Source organism: Mus caroli, unplaced genomic scaffold (genome assembly GCF_978045245.1).
Source record: "Mus caroli unplaced genomic scaffold, Mus_caroli_1 scaffold_11, whole genome shotgun sequence".
NCBI lineage: Eukaryota > Metazoa > Chordata > Mammalia > Rodentia > Muridae > Mus > Mus caroli.
The window spans coordinates 107,076,389-107,102,415 of NW_028227266.1; the positions used below are offsets into that span (position 1 = coordinate 107,076,389).

At 46.7% G+C, this 26,027-nt stretch overlaps 1 protein-coding gene across 7 annotated transcripts in view; it reads right to left on the reverse strand.

Moving 5' to 3' along the window:
• Positions 1-20,412, reverse strand: part of Dag1 (dystroglycan 1) — a 68,817-nt gene extending 48,405 nt beyond the window's left edge. For 2 of the 7 annotated variants that reach the window (XM_029481415.2, XM_085828017.1), the window contains exon 1: positions 9,282-9,440. The gene's annotated coding sequence lies outside the window, so the exon portion shown is untranslated. The other 5 variants (XM_021171403.3, XM_029481414.2, XM_021171406.3 and 2 more) reach the window with 4 other exon arrangements.
• Between the last annotated feature and the right edge of the window lie 5,615 nt (positions 20,413-26,027).

Below are 26,027 nucleotides of genomic sequence, written 5' to 3' on the forward strand. Positions count from 1 at the left end.
AGGGTTTTTCTTTTTTTTTTTTTTTCTTTTTTTTGGTTTTTCGAGACAGGGTTTCTCTGTGTAGCCCTGGCTGTCCTGGAACTCACTCTGTAGACCAGGCTGGCCTGGAACTCAGAAATCCGCCTGCCTCTGCCTCCCAAGTGCTGGGAATAAAGGTGTGAGCCACCACCACCCTGCTGGGTTTTTCTTATTTCTAGATTTATTTATGTATGAGTGCTCGCTTGTATGTATATATGTACAAATTATACACATAATGTGTGTGCCTGGGGTCAGCAAAGGTCAGAACAAAGGGTCAGTTATGGATCAAGGTGGGCCACCTGCAGTTTCTGAAGCTAAACTAGGGTCGACTGCAAAAACAGCAAGCACATGCAGCCATCTCAGCTCCACTGTTTTGATGATGTGTGTGTGTCCGTCTGTCTGTCTAAAACTCAGGCTTGCATTATCATTCCTGACTTATAAGTTCAGGTCCAGGGATTGAACCAGTGTTTTATGCATGCCTGGCAATTAAGAATGCTCTCAAAGAACTATACCATCTGCCTCCCTATTTATATTTAAAACAAAAACCAAAAACAGGATACTAGAGGGAATGATCTGCTGAATATTTTTCACTTTCTTTTTCCTTCTTCCTTTTTGGGGGTTGTTTTGAACAAAGTCTCAGTTGGTAACCCAGGGAGCCTGGAATGCACTAAGTAGCTCAGGTTTGCTTTAAACTTTAGGATAACTCTCCTGCCTTTAGTACTGAGATTATAGGCTTGAGTCTCCAGCTGAGTTTTGGTTTTAGAGATTTACTTTTTTTTTTGTATTTATTTTTATTTATATGTATGGGTGTTTTGCCTGCATATATATGTCTGTTCACAAACTGTGTGTATTGCCCACAAAGGCTAGACGAGGGCAATGGGTCCTCTGGAGCTGGAGAGATGGTTCAGTGGGTAAAAGCAGTGACTGCTCTTCCCAAGGTCCTGAGTTCAAATCTCACAACTACATGGTGGCTCACAACCACTGGTAATGAGATCTGACACCCTCTTCTGGGGCGTTTGAAGACAGCTACAGTGTACTCATATACATAAAATAAATAAATCTTTTAAAAAAAATACTTGTTGGCTGCATGTGGGTTCTGGGAACTGACCTGGTGCTCTAAACCATTTAGCCACCTCCCCATAACTGTCAGTAAAGTTTGGGGTTTTTTTTTGTTGTTGTTGTTGTTTTGTTTTGTTCGGATAGCATCACACTATATAGTTCTGACTGGCCTGAAACTTGCTCTGTAGACCAGGCTGGCCTAGAATTCTTTGCCTGTGCTAGGATTAAAAGCATGTGCCTACTCCTGGCTCCAGCTGAGCTCTTTACGTTTTTTTCTTGTTTCCTTGTTTTTATATTTATTTGGGAAGAGAATGCCACAGTGTATGTGGAGGTCAAAGGACAACTTGTGGGAGCCAATTCTTTCCTTCTCCCACGTGAGTTTTGGGGATGACCTCAGGTTGTCAGGTTGATGACAAGGGCCTCACTTGCCAAGCCATCTCATAGGTTTTTTTTAGTTATACAGTCTTATTATTTAGAATATTGTTACGCTAATTTTTTCTTACAGTATTGATGCTGTCCAAGCTGGAAATGTAGCTGCTTGCTGACTGCTTGTTGAACATGTATAAACCCCAGGATTTGATCTTATCAACTTATCAACTGACTGTGGTGGTACACATCTGTGATCTTAGTACTTGGGAGCTACAAGCAAGAAGATTAGAAGTTGAAGGTCACTTTCCATTATATAGCAAGTCTGGTCATCCAACAGTGAGTTTGAGGCCAGCCAAAGAGCCTGACTCATTCATTCATAGACAGACAAACTGACAAGACAGACAGACAGACACAGACAGACACACACGCACACGCACACACACACACACACACACACACACACACACACAGAAATGTAAATCTGTAGTAGGGCACGCATAAGAACTGACTCTACAAAGTTACTGTCTGCCCTCCACATGTGTCATGCACATGCATGCTCTCAGAAACACACATCATACACACAAATTTTAAAAGCATACACACATATATTTTACATACACATAAAATTTTAAATTAAAATACCAGGCATGTACTAACAGTACTGGAAGAGCAAAGCCAGAAGGATCACTTCTAGTTCAAGCCCATCCAGGTCTACACAGTGAGTTCCAGATGAGCCAGCACTAGAGTGAGGCACTGTCTCAAGCAAAAAAATCAAAGAAAACACGAGTCAAATGAGGTCCATCTATTGCTTGAGTTGTGTACAGATTTACGTTACAGAATGACTTTATCACCTTTGCTATCGATAGTTTATGAACCTGAGCTACAGCAGGCCACTTCTCTCTCCACCCAGACCCAAAGACAAAAACTGCTTACTTACCAAACCCAAGCAAGATAAATAGGAAACCCTATTCATTAAAGCTAAATTAGGCCCTGTAGCTGGTGCAATTTTGTAAACTACTCTAAATCTCTATTTATAGAAACTGCTGTTTGAGCAGTATTACTAGTGATCAGAGTAAAGGGAGATGGACGGCCAGGACGAAGACTGAGGATGACTGAGAAAGACTGCCTCTTTTCTTCCATTGGTTGCTTGGGGTTTTGGTTGGTCGGCTTTGATTCTGGTGGGAGGCTATCTACATTGAGACAGTGCCTCACTGTGTAGCACAGGCTGGCCTCCAATTTGCAGCCTCAGACTGAGAGCTGAAATTACAGTACCATTACTCGAAACATAGGAAGACTATTTGAATAACCAAAGTACAGGCTTAAAAAGACTTTAGTAAGAGTATGGGTGGTGGGTGATGCCTGCCTTTAATCCCAGCACTTGAGAGGCAAAAGTAAACAGAACTCTGTGACTTCAAGGCAGCCTGGTCTACCAAGGGAGTTCAGGATAGCCATACACAAAGAAACTCTGTCTCAAAAAAACAAACCAAAAACAACAACAACAAAACCACAAAAGATCTACTATGAAATTATCAGACTAGCTAACCCTACTCTCAGCCTACAGGGTCAACACAGGGAACTGGAGGAGACAAAGTAACAGGGCCTAGTAAGAAATGGTTGGGAGTTCAATAGAGTAGTGTGTGACTTGGTGTGTGACTTTAGTTCTAGCATTCGGTAGGCAGAGGCAGGTGGATCTCTTGAGTTTGAGACCAGCCTGGTCTAGAGTAAGCTCCAGGACAGCCAGGGCTAGAAGAAAGAGAAAGAGGAAAAGGAAGAGGAAGAGAAGGGAGAAAGAGAAAAAGGGAGGAAGGGAGGAAAAGAAGAGGGAAGGAGGGAGGGAGGGAAGGAGGGAGGGAGGGAGGAGAAAATAGAAAAGAGGCTCAAAAATGGTAGCAAAGAGCTGGGCAGTAGTGACACACGCCTTTAATCCCAGCACTTGGGAAGCAGATCCAGGCAGATTTCTGAGTTCGAGGTCATCCTTGTCTACAAAGTGAGTTCCAGGACAGCCAGGGCTACACAGAGAAAACCTGTCTCGAAAAAAAAAAATGATAGCAACGATACAAATAAATGTTCCTTACATGGAAAGAGGCAGAGAGGAGGGAAAACCTTGACCAGCACACAGCACGCACTCAACAACACCCTACCTGCACTGCACACTTTCTCTCAAGCACTCTTGCTCTTTGATGATCCTATGAGGCCTCGCGTCCTCTCCTAATCCACGTGCAATCACAACTTGCAACTACTCCAGTCTAAACAGCAGATAAGGAAGCAGTTCTCAGATCTAGGTTTGGCCTCATTTTTATTTTCAATAAAATACCCTTTCTTTCTCCTGTTCAGCATGTATATGCCGTGTACATAGCCCAACCTGGCCTGGAATTCCTTAGCCTCCCAGTACAGAAAGTGCTGAGACTGCAAGCATGTAGCACTACTTACAGCTAAGACTTTTTTTTGTTTTGTTTTTTGGGGTTTTTTGGGGGGTTTTTTTGGTTTTTCCAGACAGGGTTTCTCTGTGTAGCCCTGGCTGTCCTGGAACTCACTCTGTAGACCAGGCTGGCCTCGAACTCAGAAATTTGCCTGCCTCTGCCTCCCAAGTGCTGGGATTAAAGGCCTGTGCCACCACTGCCAGGCCTCTTTTATTTCTTGAACCTTCCATAAAATGAGCCTATTGTCACCTGCCATTCCAGTACATTAATGCCCTCTTCATCAAGGCTATAAAAGTACACTTCTTGGCACACACCTAAATCCTAGCACTCAGCAAAGGCATGCCTGAGCGACAGACGGAATGCTATGCTAACCTGAGCTACTGTGAGACTTGTTGGGGGGGTGGGTATGGAAGCCAGTCACGATGATACAGACTCCTAATTCTACTGCTCCAGATACTGACACAGGAGGACTGCAAGTCTGCAGCTAGCTTGAGCTAGTAAGAGTTTGCCTCAAAAACACAAAGTGTTCTTCGTGCCTAAGTGATAGTTCTGGAATTCCAAGTCTCTGCTTGGTCACTTGACCTTTCTACTCAACAGGTCCCACATACCTTCAAAACTCCTGGTTTTGACCTTAAGTTTCTCTCCACCTCACCCCTTACTACTGACCCAGTGGGTCAAGTCCACTAGCTCCCCACAAGACCTGAGCAATGACTAATACTAACATTAACACCAATGCTGCTTCCCTTTTTTATTTATGTACATAGATGTTCTGTCTGCATGTATAGCTGCACACCAGTCGAGGAAACTGGATCCCAGTTAGTCACCATGTAGGTACTGAAAATTGAACTCAGGTAACTGCTAAGCCATCTCTCCAATCCTGACTACTACTACTTTTTTGTTGTTGTTGTTTGTTTGTTTTTTTGATTTTCGAGACACAACCCTAGAACTAGAGTATAGACAGGATCCAATGCCCTCTTCTGACATCTCTGGTCATTAGGCACACATACAGTACATTCAGGCAAAACATACACATAAAATAGAAATGATTTAAAAGAGTCCTTGTCAGCCGGGCGTGGTGGCGCACGCCTTTAATCCCAGCGCTCGGGAGGCAGAGGCAGGCGGATTTCTGAGTTCGAGGCCAGCCTGGTCTACAAAGTAAGTTCAGGACAGCCAGAGCTATACAGAGAAACCCTGTCTCGAAAAACCAAAATAAATAAATAAATAAATAAATAAATAAATAAAAGAGTCCTTGTCATTTTTGTAGCAGACCTGAGTTCAGTTCCCAGAATCCATGTAGAGTAGCTCCCAATTGCCTGCAACTCTAGCTCTAGGAGTTACAGCTTCCTAACTGTTAAAGGCACCTGCATGCATGTGCATACACAGATATGTAACGCTAGCTCTAGGGAGTTACAGCTTGACACACACTCCCTGGGTATTCTAGTAGGTTGGAGCCAAAGTGCTTATATAGAGGGCCTTAGAGGAACTGGGCGCCCTGAAGGTCTTGGAGCATAGCTGCAGCGATCAATTTTGCTTTTTAAGAGTATTAGTCAGAGCCGGGTGGTGGTGGAGCATGCTTTTAATACCAGCACTTGGGAGGCAGAGGTGGGTAGATCTCCATGAGTTTGAGGCCAACCTGGTCTACACAGTGAGTTCCAGGACAGCCAGGGGTATACAAAGAAACCGTGTCTCAAGAAAACATACATACATACATACATACATACATACATACAAAAACAAGGAACTGGAGAGATAGCTCAGCAGTTTAGAGCATTTGCTGTTCTTCTAAAGGACCTGAACTCAGTTCAGACCCCAATACCCACATTGGGAAGCTAGTAACTATCAACTCTGTTAACTCCAGCTCCAGAGGCTCAACGCCCTCTTCTTCAGGAAGCTATACCCACTAGGCGTACACTGACAGAGAAACAGATGCATACACAAAAATAAAAATAAGTGATTAAAAATAAACACATAAAAAGAAAAAGAAAACACAACAACAACAAATCCTGGCTCTGTGTTATATCATATAACTTTATCATAAAGTGTGGACATGTTCCTTTTCTGTGGCTCCATTTCTTTATGCAGTACAAAGATTTCGGGGAACTGCAGCGATGACTCTGTACACTGGAGTGTGTGCTGAAGGCAAGGATTTGGATCCCAAGCTGGGCAGGCAGGACTGCATGTACCTGTAACTCCAGAAACAACAGTCCTGGGGGTGGCTAGGGACAGACAGGCAGATCCCAGGACCCAGCCAGCCAGCTAGTCTAGGTGAAAATGATAAGCTTCAAGTTTAGCGAGAGTCTGGTGAGTAACAGAGAAAGACATTCTCCTCTGGCTTCCACTTGTAAGTGCGCCCTCATGACTGTGTGCTAAGCCACACACACAGAAGTTTTCAAACATTTTCTACTGGGTATCAGAACAACACACACGAAGCAGAAATACAAGGACTTTAACTACATATGGTAGGTATACCAGTCTATGCCATTACTGATCCAGGAAGTGGGAGAAACTACGTACATCTGTAAGGTAGAAGACAACATGCCAACCATGATGGCTAATCCTTTAATCCCAGCAAGAAGGAAGCAGAGGCAGAAGGCTCTCAGTTTAAAACCAGCCTGGTCTACTCAGTGAGTTCTAGGACAGCCAGAGCTAAAGCAATGAGACCCTGTCTCAAGGAAGAAAAATGAAAATACAATGCCCCATGTTCAAATACAGTGGAGGTATGTTAGTTGGAAACATGGCCTCACAGCATAGTTCAGACTGCCCTGTTAGTCTTGTCTCAGATTGCTTGAATCCTAGGATTTATAGCTACCACACTACACCAAGCTAGAAGACTTTTTTTAACAATCAAATGCTAGATCTCTTTTTTTTTTTTTTTTTTTTTTTTTGGTTTTTCGAGACAGGGTTTCTCTGTATAGCCCTGGCTGTCCTGGAACTCACTTTGTAGACCAGGCTGGCCTCGAACTCAGAAATCCGCCTGCCTCTGCCTCCCAGGTGCTGGGAGATCTCTTTTATAAGCAACAACACCAATCAAAGTAAACTTCCCCCAATTCCTCCAAGCCCCATCATTCTTAATACCTAACAGACAAGCAAACCTGTCAGCCACCCATGCAGCAGTCAAGAGTTTTAAATGTTAAGTATAGTAGCTCTGGCCTAATCCCTGAAGTTAGGAGGAAAAGGCAGAAGGGTCAGTAGTGTAATGCTAGCCTCATCACTAAATGGGTTTAAACCAGCATGGGCTTCAAGAGACCGTCTCAACAACAAAAAGTTTGGAGGTTGGTTTTGGGGGTTGAAACTTAGAACTTCACCCATGATATGCAGAATCTCTACCACATAGCTTTAAATCCCCACCCCCACCCCAATGGCTTTAAATTCTTGGTCATTCTTAGACTTTGGGCCTGAACATTCCTGACTTCAGGCTTCCCCTCCCATCAGGCTGGCCATTCACTTTGCAATACCTTTTCAGTCTCCCCTCTCAAAAGGCTCGTCCTCCCTCCTCTCAGCTGGCTGCCTTTACTACCAGAGGTCTGGGCATCTCTGACACTCCCGACATGCCACCAACATATCTCTTTCTAAACTCGATCTAGATTATGCCACTCAAATGATTAAAAGCATTCTCAAGCTCCTGTACCCTAAGAGGTTGGAGCTCCTATGTGCAAAGAAGGCCCAGAGCTCCCACCTGTCCAGCTGGAAGACTCCCAGGCTCTATTTTAGACCATGTACATGTGGTTCCGGGTGTACAAGCCTTTATGTCCTCCAGCTAATTCCTGTTGGCCCTGAAGGCCACGCACGGCTCAGGAAGGCTCTCTTCAGGCTATCATGCAGGCATATTCTCGTCATGGGTTCTGATTCTCACTCACTGAACCCCAAATCAGTTAAGGACAAAGCAAGATGTATTACATGGGCCCCCAAAGTCCTACCCAGAAGTCCTCGGAGTAAAGTCAAACATTTACTAAATGAATGCATCTTGTCAAATCAGTTTTTTTAGAATGATGAGGACCTGTCCGATGACGATTTCAACAGAAGTACATATCAACAATGCTTGCACATTCCCACCCGGTGCTGTCTGCGTAGTGCTACTTACTCCTACCTTCACACAGGATCCCACACGCCTTGCAACTAACTCCCTAGTGAGATCTGATTTCTCCAATAGCCCCTATGTCCTTTAAGCATGCCGACCATGTCCTTGACTTCAAGGCAAAAAGAACTTCAATTCTCCATATTTAAACCATCGATCTGTACAGCCCGTTACCGTGGAATTCTTTTTCTAAACGAGAACATTCTGAAAGTATGTCTCTTGCTCATTAAGCACAATATATACTAATATGATTGCAACACCCCATCTCCATCAGATTCCAAAACATCTGGAAGCACACCCAACTCTAGCTGGAGTTATGTTCTATAAACACCACCCTCACTTCACGAGTCTGGCTTCCACGCCAAGAACTACTTCTACTCGCTTATTTAAGGAAACAGCAGGCTGGACTCTTAAGTTAGACCTCTAGGCTATAAAGGTACTGTCCCAGACTAGGCGGACTAGTCAAAATTTCGTCATCACCACGAAAACTAATCTCGATGTAATTCAACTTAACAAAAGCTTCTCAAATTGTAGCCATTAAGAGGTGTCTTTTTAATTGCCCGTTGAGTTTGTCAATAAATGAACTTGGGAGTTATAGCAAAGGACTCTTGAATCGATATGGTGTTCCCTCTGGGAACATTTTCCAAATATACTCGCAAATGAACCTGATTTCCCAAATACCCACTGCAAAGGTAGTAAAGGAGGCTCCCACAGAAGCGCAACCGAGGGGGAGGAAAGAACCCCAAGACTCGGAGCAGCTCAAAGCAAGAGGCGGGGGCGGCGCCCTTCCCAGCCTCTGGCAGGAGCCCCACAGTAGAGATGCCTCCTAACTGGGCCGCGACCCCCACTGGAAACCCGGAGGCAGCCCGCAGGCCGCACACGCCCGCGGCCGATGCACAGGCCCCGCGTTCCCGGGAGCGCGGGCCGGGGCCGAGGCCTGGCCCGTCGCCGCGGCGCGCAGCTCCGTCCTCCAGCCTTCAGCCACCGGACGGAGAGCCGAGGGGCGGCTCCGCACGGACGGCGGCGGCGCCGCCTCCTCACCCGCAAGGACGTCCGTGGCCGTGTCCCCGCCCCGGGCCGAAAGGGAGCAGCAGCAGGTGTTCCGCGGAAGGCTCGGCCGGCTGCAGCGGGGATCCCGGCCCCAGCAGGCAGGCACCGGGCGGCAGAGGCGGGAGGCGCACTCACCCAGCACCACGGGCAGGCCGCGGCAGGTGTTCGCTCCTCCGGGCCCAGGGACACCGCCGCCACTCCCCGGGGACTCCGCGCGAAGCTGCCGCCGCTGCCGCCCCCGAGCCCCAGGAGCGCGAGCGCCGCGCCGCAGCCTCCGCGCGATCACGTACCGAGCGGTGAGAGGGCGCCGAGCGCGAGGGCGGGGCGCGCGGCCGGAGCCTAGCAACCGCCTGACACGCGAGTGCCGCAGCCAATCCCACGGCCGACTCGGAGCGGCGCCGACTGGCCTTCAGCGCGCGGCCCGCTTCTGCCTGCGTCGCTGGCCCCGCAGCGCGCCGCACCCGCGCACAGGCCCCGCCCCGTCCCGCACCTCTCTGCCCATTGGCCTGTCACGCCCCCGCCCCAAAAGCCACGCCCCAACGTAGAGGCCCCGCCCCCGAAGTCGACCAAGTGGGTCCCGGGACACGCCTTAGCCAGTCCGGGTAGCTGGGAGCGCTTGCTAGCTGGGGTGGGGGAGGGGCACCTTTCCCAACTTCTCCCGAAGAATAAACCGAGGTATGGACAGGCCGGCGAACCGGTCCGGCCACAGCAAGCCACCACACAGCTGCCCCCTAATTTCCTTCGAGCAAAACGCAAGCGGTATCTAAACCATTCAAACACTCAGGAAGCGCCCTCCCAATTGCAAAGGGAGAGAGGCCTTGTTACCCTCTCCTTAATATGGATGGAGAAACTAAGGCCAGATCCGGGTGGGTGGGCAGGAAGGTAACCCATTTCTTTAGTGCTGGCCATACAACAGGCTTCCCCTCCCCCTCCTTGGAAAGCTAAAATCCAATGCCTCCTCTGGAGCTCAAAATAGCTCTGACCCGCTAGCACAGGTCACTCACCCCCGGTGGCCCACATTCTTTAGATGGGTGGTTACTGCTAGAATCTGACCTCCCCCATTTATGGAGGGTCCTAAAGTAACTCTCCTGGGCTCACCAGAGGGCCCAAACTCCAGAGACTGGAGATTTGACAAGTTACTAAACCTGACAGTGTATAATACCTGTGGAAATCAGAGCTGTGGTGGGCTCTGCTCCCTTCCTAACTGACCCCACACTGCTAGAAGGAATCCATTCCTCTTTGGCCTAGGGCCAGGCTGGAGTTTCAGACACAAGCTGTTATCAGTAAACTCATTCTGAATACAGACCCGGCGGCTACTCGACCTGGGATTCCTGCCTAAAGGACAGGCAGTTCTCTTCAGAAGAGTCTAGGAGAAAAAGTTTTCAGGAAGAAATGCCCTACCTCAAATACCTGTTTGCAATTTCTCAATTCTTACGTGACTAACTCATAGAGCCTAGAAAAGGAAGAGGAACGAAAATCCAGGAGAGCAACGGCAGACCATCCCTTGGATGTTAATAAACTGAACAGTTAATGGCTTCTCAGATTCTGACTTCGAAGACTGTACCATTTTAGAAAGGCTGAGAATGAGCTGGCCATGGTTGCTGCCATCTGTAATCTTTACACTCATAAAGCTGAGACTTAAGGATTGCTGTAAATTGAAGGCCAGTCAAGGTCGCATAATGAGTTTCCAGGCCAACTTGGGCTATAGAGTGATACCTTGTCTCAAAAACTAATCAAGGGCCTCAGAGATTACTTAGACAGTAAAGTCATTACTGATGACTTAAGTTGGGTCCCCACAACCCACATGGTGAAAAGAAAGAACCAACTCCAAGCACAATAAAAACACGCAATAAATAAGATATAGGAAGCCGGGCGTGGTGGCACACGTCTTTAATCCCAGCACTCGGGAGGCAGAGGTAGGCGGATTTCTGAGTTCGAGGCCAGCCTGGTCTACAAAGTGAGTTCCAGGACAGCCAGGGCTATACAGAGAAACCCTGTCTCAAAAAACCAAAAAAAAAAAAAAAAAAAGATATAGAGCTGGAGAGATAGCTCAGCGGTTAAGAGCACTGACTGCTCTTCCAGAGTTCCTGAGTTCAGTTCCCGGCAACCACATGTTGGCTCACAACCATCTGTAATGGGATCTGATGCCCTCTTCTGGTGTGTCTGAGGACAGCTACAGTATACTCATTTAGATGAAATAAATAAAACTTAAAAAAATATATTAAAAACACCGGGTGGTGGTAGCTTACTCCTCTGATCCCAGAACTCGGGAGGCAGAGGCAAGCGGATCTCTGAGTTTGAGGCCAACCCGGTCTATAGAAGGAGTACACAAGGTTATACAGAGAAATTCTGTCTCAAAAATAAATAAATAAGGGCTGGTGATGGCTCAGCAAGTAAGAGCACTGATTGCTCTTCCAAAGGTCATTAGTTCAAATCCCAGCAACCACATGGTGGCTCACAACCATCCGTAACGAGATCTGACGCCCTTTTCTGGAGTGTCTGAGGACAGCTACAGTGTACTTACATATAATAAATAAATAAATCTAAATAAATAAATACTTGCAAAGAAGTAGAAGCAACCTCTCATACCTTAACTGAACACGTGGATTCCAAATTGCTCCTCTTCTCCCTTTTTTTTTGTTTTTATTTTTGTTTTTGGCATTGCTTTTGCTAAACGCACAAACGGTTTCCAGGGCCACGGGGCTCTGTGCTCACTATGGTGAACAGATGCGCTCTACCTGACTAGCAAGTGCCTAAGGGAAAGATAAGCTCCTTCCTGGTCCTAGAAACAAGACCAGTGTTTGCCTAAAATCCTCGCAACCAAAGCTTTCCAATCCCTACCTCCCGACATTGGAATGCTAGCCCCCCAAGATAGCGCCCTCCTCTCCTCAAGCCTTCTTGGCATGGCATATCTGACCTCTGCTCCCCCCTCCCCCCAGCCCAGAGCAGCCCTACATTTTAGACATCTTTGCTATCTTTTTTTTTTGCTTTAAGTTGAGGTTTCTTCCCACCCCACCCTACCCCTGTTTTTCAGGCCCTAGAAAACAGGAAGTCTGTTCTGGCTGAAAGGTAACACCAATCCTTCTTGTGGGCCCTTGACAGCCATCATGAGAGCGGATTCTAAACAGTTTAGAAAGATGAACAGTTTTTTCCCGTGGTCCTCTAGACTGGTTGAAGGCTGAATTGTTAAGTCCCCGTTAGTTACTTCCCTTAGTTCTGATAGTTTAAAGCCTTTCTCCTCCTTAGGAACTACACAGCCCATTCTCCAGCTCAGCAAAAGGTCCCCAGTGACTCAACATTTGAACTCCAGCAGGGAGAGCCATCCCAAGCCTAGACAGCAGGAAGGCAGAGCCAAGAGTTCAAAGACCCATGCTGTAAGTGCCTGAAGAGCAGATTAAGTGGCTGAGACTGAGGCTCTTCCGACCTGGGAGACCTGGTAGTCTGTCCTCAGCACCCCTCACCTTTCAGCAAAACATTCTTCCTCCTGTTAGAACCACCCCTAGCCTAAGGCTTCAGGAAGAGGAAGGTTTGTAAGATTTCAACTTTGTAAGATTTGTTTCTTCCACTTAAATGTGAGCTCTTGACAATTTGCTTGCCTTAACATTGTAACCATCACCTAATTATAACTATATAGCCGTTCATGGTAGGGGTTATTATTTGAGTTGTAACTAGCAAGAGTCTGTCTCTAAAATAAAATAAAAACAGGAAGATCAAGAGTTAAAAATCCAACATTGGGGGTGGGGGGAGGCTGGTGAGATGGTGCAGTGGTTAAGAGCACTGACTGCTCTTCCGAAGGCCCTGAGTTCAAATCCCAGCAACCACATGGTGGCTCACAACCATCTGTAATGAGATCTGACTCCCTCTTCTGGTGTGTCTGAAGACAGCTATAGTGTACTTACATATAACAATAAATAAATCTTTAAAAAAAAAAATCCAACATTGGTTACATAGCAAGTTTGAGGTCTACTATATCAAACTGCCCCGCCTCCCCGCTCCCCTACCCCACCCCCAAAAGCTCAATTTCTGTTCAGAAGGAAGGACTTGGGTTGTGCCTCCCTTACCTCCTGGTTGGCAGTCATTCCCAAGATCTAAGTCCTGTGTTAGCCCTGTGCAAGGGATAACTGATCTGATTTGTGAAAGCTAAGACCTTCGTTCTCCCTCAGACCAAATCCAGTAAACACCATGAACAGATACTCATTCTTCTAAGGTTAGGATTCCAGGGCTTGCTCCTTATTCTGGCATGTTGCTGAGGCACCAAGGGCCAGTGCCCTCTCCTCTAAGAGTGTGGCTCTTGGAACCGAGTCTTCCTCCTCTTCTGACAGAGCAAGACTGACCAGTGCTGACCAAGGGTAGACTACTAACTCACATGCCAGGCCAGCAAGCGTGCCTGGAACAGTGCCTGCCAGACCCGTCCAGCCAAGTCAGAACAAGGGAAGGGTTCCCTTTGTTTGGACTTAACAGTAGGCAAATTGTCCTGCAGCCCGGGCAGAAAGTATGGCTGATAAGAGAAACTGCCAGTAGGCAAGTTTTAGCGTCACCATCAGCTTGCCCAGCTGGCTGCCAATCCTTTCTTCCATTGTAAGACACTGAATTTCCACGCTCCATTTCTTTTCCTTTCCTTCATTTTATCTCTCCTTCCTTCTTTCTTCCCTTCCTTCTTTCTCCTTCCTGTCCTTTTTTCTTTTCTATATACCTCAGGCTACACTGGAACTCCTATGTGGCCCAAACTGTCTTTTGAAAAGTTCTTGTGCCTCAGCCTGCCCAGAACTGAGATTACAGGCGTGAGTCACCACACCAGACCACCAGGCTTTCTTTATTTTTATTTTTTTAAGATTTATTTGTTTTTACTTTAATGTGTATAGTCTTCTGTTTATATACATGTTTGGATACCATGTAACTTTGTGCACCAAGGCAACTGGAGTTACAAATGATTTCTGATCACCTGTGTGGGTTCACCGAATCAAACATGAGTCCTCCTGAAAAACACCCAGTGCTCTTAACTGTTGACATGGGTGACACCTCTCAGCTGAGTCATACTTGGCCTCTCTAGGAATGTAAAGTTCTTTTTTTTTTTTTTTTTTTTTTTTCGAGACAGGGTTTCTCTGTATAGCCCTGGCTGTCCTGGAACTCACTTCGTAGACCAGGCTGGCCTCGAACTCAGTAATCCGCCTGCCTCTGCCTCCCAAGTGCTGGGACTAAAGGCGTGCGCCACCACGCCCGGCTGAATGTAAAGTTCGTATACAGTAGGAGCCCCACAGCAAGGGTGAGTGTGGCTTGAATTCATCCCCATTGTGAACACACTGTCCACTACCCTTCGGTGACACATTCCCCTCTCTACCGGCTTCAGGATAAGGCAGTTCCCTCAAGGTCAGTTTGGGTGGCTGTTACCCAAATACTGGACCTGTATCCTTGAGCATCAGACTAAACACCAGATTAGGTCTAGACTTAGCCAAATAAATTAGCCTCATCCAAATTCTCCTAAAGTGTGTATGACGCCTCTCTCCCTCCCAGAGCTGGCCTGAGACCTAGGCCTAAGTACCCCTCTTGAGAACACCAGTCTCAGAGATATTGATAGGTCATACAGCATTTACTAATTCTAATATTCAGGCTGGTCTGTATGTCCTTGGAACACTGAAAACTGTGGACCTCGAATAAGTAAGTAAATAGACTTTCCGCTAGGCTGTGTGCTGACAGGGACAGGGAAGGCTGGCTTCCAGAAGTCTCGTTTCCGTGGTCTGGGGAGTCTCCAGCATTTGAGTTGAATGAGAAGGACTCCTTCAGACATCTGTTTCTCTGGTGGTTGTTTCTGCCTGCCCATTCCCACCCTGCCTCCAATATAGGGTCTCTCTATAATTGTCCTGCCTCTGCTGGAATTCTGGAGCTGTTTTGGGACTACAGCCACATGCTAGCATACATGGCTCCCTTTAGTCATCTCTGTGTGTTAATCTATCTATGTCCATGTTATGATAGGCCTGCATGTTTGTATGGGTATGTGCATTTGTATATGTACTCAAACACACTGGTGAGTTGAGAGACCAGATATAATCCCAGTACATGAGAGGTGAAGGAGATCAGGAGTTCAAGGCCAGCAGCTTCAAGTACACACCAAGCTTGAGGCCAGCTTGGGTTAAACAAGAAACTGTCAAAAGAAAAGAAAAGAAAAGAAAAGGAGAGGAGAGGAGAGGAGAGGAGAGGAGAGGAGAGGAGAGGAGAGGAGAGGAGAGGAGAGGAGAGGAGAGGAGGAGAGGAGAGGAGAGCCACAAAGCCAATGAATGTTATCTCCAGCACTGTTGGGGGAGAGGAGGAGGACTTTAACCCATCATGAGCCTTCCAGTATATCCATGTAAGGACACATTGTATAATTGTATAAGTTACTGTTCTGAACCATTTGGCCACCTCAGCATCAAGTGACTGCATGCGTGGCCCGTGACCCTATTTCAGTGTGGTCACTGAAAATAACAGAAGACCATGTCTGAGTCAAGGGCCTGGCCAGGGTGAAACATCCATTCATGTACTGTTCAATCCAAACTTTTTTTTTTTTTAAAGATAAGATCAGGTTTCTTGTAGAACTCTTGTAACAGAGGCTGGTTCTGAACTGATCCTTCAGCCTCCATCTTCTAAGTGCCAGAACCACAAACATGTGCTTTATTTCTTTGATTGGTTGGTTGGTTGTGGATCTCTCTATGTAGCCTTGCCAGCTCAGAACTCACTGCATAGCTCAAGCTTGCCTAAAGGTCCTAAGCTCTCCTCCTTCTGCTTCCTGAGTACTGGGTTTACAGCTAACCTAACACACCCAGAGATGCGTGCCTATTTGTTGAGTTTCTTGTATACCAGAAACACTACAATTGAAACCCTGCCCTATAGCGCCTGAATCCTAACATAGGATAGGAAATAAGTAAGTACACAAGGCATGGTGGTGCATGCATTTAATCCCAGCATTTAAAAAGCAGAGACAGATAGATCTCTGTTAGTTCAAAGCTAGCCTAGTCTACAAAGCAAGTTCCAGGCCAGCCTAGGCTACACAATAAGGAGATCCTGTCTCATAAGTAAATGAATTAACAAACAGTAAATATAAATTTAGTACTCAAGTAGTGACAGAGGATGGGAGGTCAGTAAATGGCCGGGTTAGCTATGTGAGATCATTAGGGAAACGATCTTATTTGTGTGTTTGTTTAATTTTTTTAAATCTAAATAGCTCTATAATCCTTTTCCTTTCCTACTTCCAACTCTTCCCTCCCTCTCAAATTCCTGGCCTTCCTCTCTCTCTTTCTTTCTTTCTTTCTTTCTTTCTTTCTTTCTTTCTTTCTTTCTTTCTTCCTTTCTTTCTTTCTCTCTTTCTTTCTTTCTTTCTTTCATTTCTTTCTATTATTTTTTATTTTAAATTATTTTTATTTCATGTGCATTGGTGTTTTGCCTGTATGTTTGCCTGTGTGAGGGTGTCAGTTCACCGGGCTCTGGAGTTACAAACAGTTGTAATTTGTCATATGGTTGCTGCTGGGAATTGAACCCAGTTCCTCCACAAGAGTAGCCACTGCGCTTAACTGCAGAGCCCCTTCAGTCCCCTGGCCTCTTATGCTTTCCTTTTTTCTTTCTTTTTACATGTAAGTATAAATCCATAAACGTATAACTGCAACGTGTTGAGTCCGGTTAATATTGCTTATATGTACATGATTTCAGGACCTACCACTTGATATTGAATAGCCAGTTAGAAGGCTCATCTCTGGGGACAGGTAATCCTTTCCCTTCCTCAGCTGTCTTTAGCTGACTGTAGTCTTGTCTAGTGATGGGAAGGCATCTGTTGGAAGGCAGAGAGCCTGCACAAGGTGAAAGAGAACATCCTGGAGTAATTTCGGGAAAGGGTGTAACCAACGTATGGAATGGCCACAGCCACAGGCAGGTCAAAGGTCTCTTAGTGGCGTCTGGGCCAGAAGATAGCTCGGCAGGTAAAGGCACTTGTCACCAAAATGGACAACCTGACTTCAATCCTAAGGAGCTACCCTACAGGGCAGAAGGCAGAATCAATTCTAGCAAGTTGTCCTCTGACCTACACACACACACACACACACAAAGAGAGAGAGAAGAAAGGAAGAAAAGAAGGAAGAAAGAAAGGAAGACAGACAGAAAGAAAGAAAGAAAAGAGAGAGGGAGAGAAAAAGAGAGAGAGGGAGAGAGACAGAAAGAAAAAGAAAGAAAGAAAGAAAGAAAGAAAGAAAGAAAGAAAGAAAGAAAGAAAGGAAGAAAGAAAGAAAGAAGGGGCAAGAGCAATTGAAGGAAAAACAAGCTCTGAGGCTCTGAGGGGACCTTTAACCTTTAACCAGGCTGAGGCTTGCCAGGTGGATAGAAGGATTGCAGAGCAAGGGGCACCAGGAGGGAAAGCCGCCTTCAGGGTTCCTGAAAGGAATGTGGTGAGACGAGGGGGCAGCATCTGGCCCCCGGCCAGCCCCCACCCCCAGGTCAAAAGACAGGTGAGAAAACACAGGGGGGAGGAAGGACAGCAGGCTGAGTAGGGGCAAAGAAGCTGGTCATGTGGAGGTGGGGCATCAGGCATCTTGGGAGTCAAGTCAGAACAAGCATTTAGAGAGAAAGGCATCACTTTCCCTGACTCTACCTTCTTTGGAATGTGGAGTGTCTGCTCCCAGGCTTCCAGCCCTTGGGGGAGAAAAATTGAGAGGGAAGGGGCATCCCTGCTGTAGGAGGAAGGGCTCTTCTGGACTTGGGCAACTCCTGGTATGCACAGCTTCAGGGGAGATCTGAAGCTCTGGTCCATAAGGGCGCCAGAGAAAGGAGCCTGCTTACCTAGGGTTGCCAAGTCTGTCTTTGCACACTTAGTTTATGTGTCTGGTTCCTGAGCCTCCCGTGTATACCCACTGGCTGTGCTGGATCCTTTTCTAATTAGATGGGTCCAGGGCGTTCACTGGGCAATCTCAGGAGTCAGGGAAAGAATGAGGAACAGTGTGAAGGCTGCTTTGAGATGGCCTCCAGAACATTCTTCACTAAACTGCCCCAGGGCTGCTGACAAACACAGACAGAGAGGAGCCCCTCCGGATGAGTGTAGGGCCACCTGGCTGCAGGAAGCCTTCCACATCTCCTTCTGCCGCCAGAGGCTCTCTGCTTACTTAAGGCTGGTGGCATGCAAAGGTCTCTGCAGCAGCTGCTACTACCCCTACCCAAACTGGACCAAAGTCCTGGCTAGGTTCCTGTGAATAAATGTGATTCCCAGAGAATCAGGGAATGTGCTACATCAATTAGATAGGGTCCTTTGGGCTGGACAGGCCAAGGAACCCCAGGGAATAGGAAGGCTTTGAGAGGGAAGGATCAGGCCCAAGACAGGCCCATAAAGTAAGAAAGAGAGAGATCCCACTTGAAACCAGGACTCCAGGTTGTGGGAGATGGGGCATGGTGGTAACTCTCCACAGAAGTGGTGCCAAGTCCCCGTGGGCATACAAAGATCCATTCATGGTAGACGAAGGGGTTTTCCAGAAAAGGTGAAAAGAATGGTTTCGTCACCTCCGAGCCCTAGGCGTTTGAGGGTTCATGGCAGCTGGTCCAAAACATGAAGACATGGGACAATAGAGAAGCCTGCTTCCAAAGGAATGTCCTGGGCCCCAGCACCAGGACCTCACAGCTGCATCTCTCACATTGGAAGGGTACCAGAGAGAAAGGCTGGCCTCAGCTGCCCCCTGGGCCACTTGGTAAGGCACTGAAGCCATAGCATTACAGGTAACAACAAAATGGGGATTCACTGGCCACCTTGCCACGCCTACAGCCACCGAACCAAACCCACTTCCAATAAAAGTCCTTACGTTCACATGAGGCAAAAATCTCAGGAAGCCCGAGGCCCACTTTTACAGCCAGTGGGTATGCACGGGAGGACCAGGGACCAGACACCAAAAACTAAGTGTGCAAAGACAGACTTGGCAACCATGGGTAAGCAAACTCCGTTCTCTGGCACCCCTACGGTCCAGAGCTTCTTAAGGGCTCTTGGAATCTCAAGGTCTGTTTGCTTCCCATTTGAGGAGGACCAAGGCGTAGTAGTCAATAAACCAGGAGAAGAGTCTGGGAGAGGGGGAAATGGACCCCAGGAGGTGATCAAGAGAGACTCTGAGGGGGGTTCTGGGAAGGCAGTGCCTCCAAAAATGCTTGTCTTTGGGAAAGCCCTTGGAATAGAGAAAAAAATAACCTGGTTTTCTTCCTAGGTCCCCACTCCTGACCTCAGCTTTTCCTCCCTGAGGGATTCCAGCTGCATTTGAATAGGGACCCCTGCAGGTCTTTTTTCCTTTCCTTTTCTTCTTTAAGGTTTTGTTTGTTTGTTTGTGTTTGTTTTTGTTTTTTTTGAGACAGGGTTTCTCTGTATAGCCCTGGCTGTCCTGGAACTCACTCTGTAGACCAGGCTGGCCTCAGAAATCCGCCTGCCTCTGCCTCCCAAGTGCTGGGATTAAAGGCGTGCACCACCATGCCCGGCTCCTTCTTTAAGTTTTTATTACCATATATTAATTGTACATAATAATGGGTTTCATCCTGACATTTTCAGACATGTACATAATATATTTCGGTATTCACTTCAAATTACCTTCTGATTCCTCCCAAGTAGTTCCCATACTTCCAGTGTTTGTGTGCCAATGACTTTAGTGAGAGTTAATTTTTTTTTTAGTTGCTGCTTCCTCTTCCTCCTCCTCCTCTTCCTCCTCCTCTTTTTCTTCCATACTTATTGCCATCCATTGAGACAGGATCTACATTATACAGGTAGGGGCTAGCAATCCTGAAACTCATCATGTAGACCAGGGTGGCCTGGAATTTACAGCAATTTTCCGGCCTCTGCCTTCCCTTCAATTACAAGCATGCCCACCAAGCAAGGCTCCAGACCTGTGGTATGTAGAACTTTCCACACATTTTTTTTCCCAAGGTCTCTCCAGTCCCCCGTCCCCTCCTTCCCACTAGTTCTTTCCCATACTCTACAGCAGAAGGGCAGTCACCTGTTACTGCCCACCCCCTCCCCCTTCAGTGCAGCTGTTCCTGAACAGCTGGATCTTTGTGGGGCATTGCCCCCAGCTGGGCTGCGGAAGGCTTCCTCTTCCACGCCTTGGTCTCTGCTGGCCTACCAATGGCTCCTCCTTTCATATGTCCTTGGCCCCGAAATCTGGTGACCCTGGCATCTATGAGCTACTGTGGGGCAGCTGTGGGATGCCTGCACCCTTGCCAGGAGCAACAGCTGCGACTGCTCCCAGCCTCCACAAGACCCAAGGTTACCTGGCTCTTATCAGCATGGGAGTGAGGTGTCTTCCTGTGGCCAAGTCTTCCTTCTGATGATTTCTCACGTAGAAGTACAATGGCCCCCCAGAGGGGAAAGGCTTCAGGGTTCTGTCCTGCACTGGTCTCTGCTTTCAGTAACCTGCTAATCCAATCCCAATGTGGTAATAAGAGTGACCTTCCAAACTCAAATCTACCCATGATCCTTCTCTGCTCAGGGTTCTCCCTGACCTCCAGGTGACAGAGGACAACACCCAAAGCACACATCAGAGGACAAGCCCCGCCCCCTCCCTTAGCCCCATCCTGCCTGCCTGGTCACTTTCCCTTTCCTCTTAACTTTCCCTTAGTGCCCCCACCTCCTCCTTTTCTATCTTCCCGAATGCCCAATCTACTCTTCTCTCAACACCTAGACCAGGCTCCTTGTGCTTTCCTTTGCATACCACTCAAGCCACATGGCTCCTCAGACACCCCAGTCACGAGGGACCTCTAAGTTTCTGCAAACATGCCAAGCATTTGCCAGCTTCCCTCAAGCCTTCCCACATGCTGACCCTTCTACCCACGACATTCTTTGCCACTTGACCTATCTCACTCTCAGCTCGTTCCTTGTCTCTGCTTTTGGCCCGTCCCTGCTCCGGACACCTACGTAGCACGTTGTATGGCTCTCTGTGGTTTAAAAGGTTCGTTTCTAAAGCAGACTGGAGAGCTCCAGTCTGTTTGTTCTCTGCCTATCTTGTGAACCTCTAGTGCCTAGAGGTGGGTCTACCCCTTAGGAGTTCTCTTTGTGTTTGTTTGTTTTTTTTTTTTTTTTTGGTTTTTCGAGACAGGGTTTCTCTGTATAGCCCTGGCTGTCCTGGAACTCACTTTGTAGACCAGGCTGGCCTCGAACTCAGAAATCCGCCTGCCTCTGCCTCCCGAGTGCTGGGATTAGAGGCGTGCGCCACCACGCCCGGCTCTTCTCCTTCTATTTTGCTTGTTTATTAGTTGTTGTTGTTTGAGACAGAGGTTCTCTGCATATCCCTGGCTGTCCTGGAACTCCCTCTGTAGACCTACCTCACAGAAATCTACCTGGCTCTTCTACCAGAGTGCTGGGATTAAAGGTGTTGGCCACCACCACAAGGCAGTCTGTCACTTCTAATATACTCAATAAAGCTGGACTCAGTGGAAGAGAAAGTTCTTAGAATGCATGAGGAGCTGGGTTCAATCTCCAACACAAGTAAATCATGAACGTTTGGTTGACTGGGGTCTCCCAAAGCCTGAAGGAAATGGTTGTAAATGTCTGGCTGACATTTTACAGCCCAAATTCTAAAAGCACATACTTGCTCTGTGACTTCTACATGCCACAGAGTAAATTGAAGTCCTCACCCTGTCCTGTACTGGCCTATAAGGATTTGCCTTAAAGTGATCAATACCTATAATTTGAGAACTAAGAATAGTGGTTAAGAGCCAGGCGTGGTGGCGCATGCCTTTAATCCCAGCACTTGGGAGGCAGAGGCAGGCAGATTTCTGAGTTCGAGGCCAGCCTGGTCTACAGAGTGAGTTCCAGGACAGTTGTGAGCTGCCATGTATGTGCTGGAAGAACAGTCAGTGCTCTTAATCACTGAGCCATCTGTCCAGCCCCACTAATTGCTCTTGAGGTAGGATTTCATGCAGTCCAGGCAGGCCTTGAACTTTTTTTTAAAATTATTTATTATTATAGTTAAGTACACTGTAGCTGTCTTCAGACACACCAGAAGAGGGCGTCAGATCCCATTACGGGTGGTTGCGAGCCCATGTGGTTGCTGGGATTTGAACTCAGGACCTTCAGAAAGAGCAGTCAGAGCTCTTACCCGCTGAACCATCTTGCCAGCTCAGGCCTTGATTTTTTTTTTTTTAAGTTTTATTTACTTAATTTTTATGAGTACACAGTTGATGTCTTTAGAGAGGGCATTGGATCCCATTACAGATGGTTGTAATCCACCATATGGTTGCTGGGATTTGAACTCAGGACCTCTAGAAGAGCAGCTAGTGCTCTTAACCACTGAGCCATCTCTCCAGCTCTGGCCTTGAACTTTTACTTTTTTTTTTTTTTTTTTTGGTTTTTTGAGACAGGGTTTCTCAGCCTTGAACTTTTAAAACAATGTGATTTAATTATTTTTTGTGTGTATATTTTCAATTGTGTATCTGAGCACCATATGCCTTCCTGGTGCCCAGGGAGCCCAGAAGAGAGCACGGGAGCCTCTAGAACTGGAGGCACAGATGGTTGTTAGCTGGGAATCAAACCCAGGTCCTCTGGACAAGCAGAGATTGCTGAGCCATCTCTCCAGCCCCAGACCTGGAACTTTCTATGTATGGGATGATGACCTTGAACTTCTGATCTTCCTGTCTCCCCTAAGTGCTAAGATACAGACAAATGGCACCACATCTGGTTTCCAATGTTGGGGATCAAAGCCAGGGAGAGCCTCAGTGCCTCTAGGCAAGCACCCTACCTGAAATCACAGCCACAGTCGCTCTCCCCCTGCCTCCTCTTTTTTTCAGATATGTTTTCACTATGTGACTCTGGCCAGCTGGAACTTGCTGTATAAAACATGCGACGGAGGGGGCTGGCTAGATGGCTCAGTGGTTAAGAGCACCAACGGCTCTGCTTCTGGAGGTCGTGGGTTCAAATTCCCCACATGGTGGCTCACAACCATCTATAATGAGATCTGTTGCCCTCTTCTGGGGTGTCTGAAGACAGCTACAGTGTACTTACATAAAACAAATAGTAAATCTTTTTTGTTTCTTTGTTTGTTTGTTTGGTTTTTCAAGACAGGGTTTTGAAAACGGAGCCCTGGCTATCCTGGAACTCATTTTGTAGACCAGGCTGGCCTCGAACTCAGAAATCCACCTGCCTCTGCCTCCCGAGTGCTGGGATTAAAGGCGTTCATGAGACAGGGTTTCTCTGTATAGCCCTGGCTGTCCTGGAACTCACTCTGTAGATCAGGCCCAACAAATAAGTAAATCTTTAAAAGAAAAAAGAAACAAAAACAAAGCTGGGCATTGTAGCGCATGGCAGGCGGATTTCTGACAGGTGGATTCCAGGACAGCCGGGGCTACACAGAGAAACCCTGTGTTGAAAAAAAAAAAAAAAAACCACAAAAACAAAAAACAAACAAACAAAAAAAGAGTATTGACTGCTCTTCCAAAGGTTCTGAGTTAAACCACATGATGGCTCACAACCGTCTTTAATGGGATCCAATGCCCTCTTCTAGTGTGTTTGAAGACAGTTACAGTGTTTTCACATAAATAAAAATAAATCTTAAAAAACAAAAAACAAAAAACAAAAAAACCCAGGGGGCTGGTGAGATGGCTCAGTGGGTAAGAGCACCCGACTGCTCTCCGGAAGGTCCAGAGTTCAATTCCCAGCAACCACATGGTGGCTCACAACCATCTGTAACAAGATCTGGCGCCCTCTTCTGGAGTGTCTGAAGATAGCTACAGTGTACTTACATATAATAAATAAATCTTTAACAAAAAAAAAAAAAACAGGCATGAGGGCTCACATCTTAAAAGAAAGAAAGAAAGAAAGAAAGAAAGAAAGAAAGAAAGAAAGAAAGAAAAGAAAAGAAAAGAAAAGAAAAGAAAAGAAAAGAAAAGAAAAGAAAAGAAAAGAAAAGAAAAGAAAAGAAAAGAAAAAAAAGCAATTGCCTAGCAAGTGCAAGTCCCTGGGTTTGGTCCTCACCTGGGGGGGGGAGGGGGTAGGGAAGGAAGAAAGAAAGAGAAAGAGTGTATTCATGGAGCTAGGACAGTAGATGAATGACAAAGGCATTTAAGAAGCCGTTTACACCATCCTCAGTCATACAAGAATGCCCAAAGCAGAGAAGTGAAAGTCGCAGTCCTCGAAGCTAAGAAGTTTGCATTTCCGCCCCTGGATGGGGAAATAGACCCCCAGGAAACCAGGAGCTGGATGAGTCCCTCTGGAGGAGAGGTCACGGTAGCGGAGCCTTTGGGTCAACCCAAATTTCCTTCTAACTTTGTGAATTCCCAGGAGGGGTTCAGTGGTAACAGGACACAGCCAGGCCAAATGGACACAAATGGAGCAGAGGTGACTGACTGATCCTTCAAGCAGTCCTCAAAGGAGGCAATCAAAACTGCTGAAATTTATGGATAACAGATCTGGAAAAAAAAAAAAAAAAAAAAAGCCCCCTGGGTCTTACACTGTCTGGAACTAAAGTCATCTTCATTCTGGATTTCTCTTGAGAGGGGATAAACCATGTGGTTAGGGCTGGTGAGATGGCTCAGCAGGTAAGAGCACCCGACTGCTCTTCCAAAGGTCCTTAGTTCAAATCCCAGCAACCACATGGTGGCTCACAACCATCCTTAACAAGATCTGACTCCCTCTTCTGGTGTGTCTGAAGACAGCTACAGTGTACTTACATGTAATAAATAAATAAATCTTTAAAAAAAAAAAAACAAAAAAACCCAAAAAAACATGTGGTTAGTAAAAGCCAAAATGGAGAGATAGTTCAGTGGTTAAGAGCACTTATTCGGGGCTGGTGAGATGGCTCAGTGGGTAAGAGCACCCGACTGCTCTTCCGAAGGTCAGGAGTTCAAATCCCAGCAACCACATGGTGGCTCACAACCATCCGCAACGAGATCTGGCTCCCTCTTCTGGAGTGTCTGAAGACAGCTACAGTGTACTTACATATAATAAATAAATCTTTAAAAAAAAAAAAAAAAAAAAAAAAGAGCACTTATTCCTCATGCAAAGGACCCAGGTTCAATTCCAGCATCCACGTGGAGGTTTACAACCCCTTGTAACTCCAGATTCAGGGGAATCTAGCACCCTCTTCTGGCTGCCCAAGGCACTGCATGCAAGTGAGGCAAATACATATTATGCAGACAAAACACCCATCCACATGAAGTAAAAAGAAATAAGTCTTTTTTGTTGTTGTTGTTGTTTTGGTTTTTTTTTTTTCGAGACAGGGTTTCTCTGTATATCCCTGGCTGTCCTGGAATTCACTCTGTAGACCAGGCTGGCCTCAAACTCAGAAATCCACCTGCCTCTGCCTCCCAAGTGCTGGGATTAAAGGCGTGCGCCACCACGCCCAGCTGAAATAAATCTTTAAAACCAACAACAAAAACTAATTTTGATGGAAAGCCCAGAGATCCAGGCATGGTAGCACATAACTTTAATTCCAGCACTCTGCAGACTGTAACAAGGAATCTCTGTGCGTTTGAGGTCAGTCTGGACTACATAACAAGTTGCAGGACGCCAGGCATGATCCCAGCACTTGGGATCCCAGCAGAGGCAGGTGGATTTCTGAGTTGGAGGCCAGACTGGTCTACAAAGTGAGTTCCAAACAGCCAGGACTACACAGAGAGATCCTGTTTCAAAAAACCAAAAAAAAAAAAAAAAAGTTCCAGGACAGCCAAGGCTAAATTGGAAGTCCCCATCCTGTAGAGGTTTAAAAAAAAAAAAAAAAACAGAAGAAGAAGAAGAAGAAGAAGAAGAAGAAGAAGAAGAAGAAGAAGAAAAGAAGAAGAAGAAGCCCAGAGACTTTGATGGCAAGACATGAGTCCCAGGAAAACCAGGACATACAAGCATTCTTTGGCTTCCTGTTCCCAGCAGCTGCAGGAAGCTCCAAGCCCCTAGCTCTCCCAGCACCCCCGCCCCAAAGAACTGGAGAAAAATCTTGTTTCCTGTCCTTCTTGATTAGGCACAGAGACCAGGGTGGGAACAGCTGAGTATTCCACAGCAAGCCCCAGGGAGATGCTAGGGCTGTCAGCCAACGTTTGGAAGGCACCGTGGTGTTTAGAGACAGGGCCTGGGA